This window comes from Orycteropus afer, unplaced genomic scaffold (genome assembly GCF_000298275.1).
Source record: "Orycteropus afer afer isolate SDZICR_OR568_19922 unplaced genomic scaffold, OryAfe1.0 scaffold00008, whole genome shotgun sequence".
Taxonomy (NCBI): domain Eukaryota; kingdom Metazoa; phylum Chordata; class Mammalia; order Tubulidentata; family Orycteropodidae; genus Orycteropus; species Orycteropus afer.
In genome coordinates, this window is record NW_006921595.1 from 2867789 (window position 1) to 2871494 (window position 3706).

Below are 3706 nucleotides of genomic sequence, written 5' to 3' on the forward strand. Positions count from 1 at the left end.
GGCAGTGAGTTTGGTTTGGTTTTGGGATGTGAGAGAAAGAGGAGTAAAGGGTGATCCCTACTGTTTAGTGTGAGTGGCTCAGTGAATGGTGGTGCCATTCACGGAGATAAGGAAGATTGTAGAGGAAACAGAGCAGGGAAGAAAAATCATTAGTTTGGTTTTAGACACATTAGCATTCCTTGTTATTTAGTAATAGTACTTAAGACAAGGTGGAACTGGCACTGTAATAGCCAAATTGACCAAGAGAATATAATAGAGAACCAAGAAACAGAACCAACACATATATGAAATTTTGATATATGGCAGAGTAATGGGAAGAGGAAATACTATTCAACTGACAGAACTGGAAAAATTATCCACATGGTAAATAAATTAGATCACTTCTCACTTAATACACAAGCAACACCTCCTTATGGATAAAGACTTTGATTTCAGATCAAAACTTTAAAATGCTTACTAAATTAAAATGTTCACCTTTGTTTGGGAAAGGTTTCTTAACGAGACATAAAAACATTACAAAGGAAAAATTGATAAAAATTGACTATATTTAAAGAAAGTGAAGAGGTCTCCTAAACTCCTAGCATGTCTCCTACTAGGATGCAGCTGGATCGTGTGGCCTCAGGACGGCCCACGATGGTGTCTCATGCCTCATGGACTTGGGCTTTGGAGCTCACCTAAAGGGACCTGGAGAGCCATGCTAAGGCCATTCTGCGGCTGTTGCCTGGGAAGCCAGCCCCTCAGCACCACAAAGCTGCTGCCACCAGTCTTCAGGGCCTGAATCTAAGGGCTGCAAAAACCCAATGCATCCCTTGCAACCCAGGCCTGTTTCCTGGAAGTTTTTAGCATTCACATTTGCTGTTGGAGGAGCTTTATTGGCGGGGATGAAGTACTTCAAAAAAGAATAGACAGAAAAGCTGGAGAAGGAATGGCAACAATCCATAGGAAAGCCTTTACTTGGGGGATCATTTTCTTTCACAATTCATATTGGACACCGTAAAACTAACAAGCAAGGATCATGGAGGTGGTGTGGGACCGGGTGGTGTTTCGTTCTGCTGTGCATAGGGTCGCTGTGAGTCAAACACGACTCGATGGCACCTAACAAGAACAACAACAAAACTAACAAGGACTACCTGTGCCAGGGGGTACTGATTCCTTTTGGTTTCACTCATTGCTCTGGCATCTATCAAGAAGAACTACAAATAATGATTCAACTTGTGGATGAAATAGGTAGTATTCCAATGCTGCCAAATTTAACTCCACTTTTCTTCACTATTTACCCAGAAAGGGACACCAAAGAAGCCATTGCAAATTATGTGAAAGAATTATCTCCCAAACTGGTTGGCTTGACACACTGGTTGGCCAAAAGAAGAAATTGATCAAGTGGCCAGAGCTTACAGAGCATATGATAGTTGTGGACCCAAGGATGAAGATAAGGATTACATAGTAGATCATACAGTAATAATAATTACTTTGATTAGATCAGATTGTTAGTTTCTAGATTATTTTGGTTAGAATAAGAAGAATGCAGAAATAGCTGTTTCACTTGCTGCATACGTGAGGGAAAAGAGGAAGAAGAGGCAGCCAAAGCAGTGATGTCAGGTATGGTAGTGCTAGAGAGGAATTAAGTTTTCTTTCCCATAGAAGCCAACATGTATGCAACTTATAGAATGACCTTCACACTATGAGAATATCTGTATTTTCGACAGCAGTTGTTACCCTTGGGCTCATGCTACATAGCTTCTTGGAACTGTAAAGTTCAATGTGACACAGTCATGTGAAGCCATGAAGAGCATCCTCGTGGAAGGACATAGAGGAAAGCAGCAAGTTTGGCTTGTTTACCCCCATAAATGGTACCCTGTTTAGCTTCACTGCCTTTCCATGTCTTAGACACTTTCTTAACAGGTTGTAGGACATAATTCTCTGGAAAAGAATGTAATTTCTACAGTGCTCTTGCTTTCCTCTGAGTTCTTAATGGCTGATTTGGAAAAACAAAAAAACTTGTCAAATGACTTTCTACAATTCAGTGTGAATCTTAATACTTCAAAGTATAAGTGTGTGCTCTCCTGTTAATGAATATCAGTGTTAAGTGTGTATTTCATTCCACTACCAACAAATTTTTATTTGACTAATGAAGAGGAAATTACTATTTGGGGAAAACCATTGAGTCGATGTTCAGGCATCTTTATGTGATTCTTATCTAAATGATGAGCCAGGTTTTCAATGACATACTACATGAAGACAAGAGGATATTGATCATGAGTGTGATACAGAGTACTTTTCCACATATACTGGACTTCACTGTGTGTACAATAAAGATGTATTTGGTTTTACAAAAAAAAAGTGAAAAGACAAGATATAAATGGAAGAATAGTTTTGTAACATATAATTAGCAAAGAATTATAACTAAGCATATATAAAGAATGCCTACAAATCATTAGGGAGTTCTGGTAGCGTAGTGCCTAAGGCACTTGACTGCTAACCAGAAGGCTGGAGGTTCAAACCCATCAGTCACTCCTCAGATGGAAGATGGGACAACCTACTTCCATAGCGATACTGCCTTGGAAACCCAAGGAGGGGTTGCTATGAGTTGGTTCCGACTTGACGGCACATAACAACAACAACAATACAAGTCAATAAGAAAAGAATAAGCAATGCAATAGAAAAATGAGGAAACTGCATGAACACATGAACAGGAATTTCACAAGAGAGGAGTTACATATGGCAAACTGAAACATGAAAAAAATATTCAGTCTCATTTGATGATTGTAAATGTTAGGTATCATCGAGTCAATTTTTACTTCTATCACCCCGTATGACAGAGTAGGGCTGCCTCATAGGGTTTTCTAGACTTTACAGGAGCAGATCATAAGGCTCTTATCCCTTAGAGCCTGTAGATGGCTTTCAACCATCAATATTTTGGCTAGCAGCCAACTATTTGACCATTATGCCACAAGGGCTTCTTCATTGATAATTAGGAAAATGCAAATCAAGACCACCATAAGATATCATCTCCCACTCATTCAATTAGCAAAATTAAGGTTTAGAAGTCTGGTAAGTAAGTGATGGAGAGGACATGGATCATTGTTGTTGCTGTTAGGTGCTGTCAAGTTGGCTCTGACCCATAGTGACCCTGTGGACAACAGAATGAAACACTGCCCAGTCCTGTGCCAGCCTCACAAACCTTGCTATACCTGAGCCCATCATTGCAGCCACTATGGCAATCCATCTCCTCAAGGGCCTTCCCCATTTTCATTGATGCTCTACTTTACCAAATATGATATCCTTCTCCAGGGAATGATCCCTTCTGACAACATGACCAAAGTAGGTGAGATGAAGTCTGGCCATTCTTGCTTCCAAGGAGCATTCTGACTGCACTTCTTCCAGAACAGATTTGTTAATTCTTCTGGCAGTCCATGGTACTTCAATATTCTTCGCCAACACCGCAACTCAAAATCATCAACTCTTCTTCAGTCTTTCTTACTCATTGTCTGGCTTTCACATGCATATGAGACAATTGAAAACACTATGACTTCGGTTAGGTGCACCTTAATCTTCAGAGTGATATCTTTGCTCTTCAGCACTTTAAAGAGGTCTTTTGCAGCAGATTTTCCCAGTGAAATATGTTGTCTGATTTCTTTCTTTCTTTTTAATGCATTTTATTGAAATGTAATTTATGTACAGTGAAATACACAAAACTGAAGTGACG

The 3706-nt window shown here is 39.7% G+C and overlaps 1 pseudogene; it reads left to right on the forward strand.

The window, feature by feature from the left end:
- Positions 1-800: 800 nt before the first annotated feature.
- On the forward strand, positions 801-1593 carry LOC103201656 (annotated as a pseudogene).
- Positions 1594-3706: the final 2113 nt, after the last annotated feature.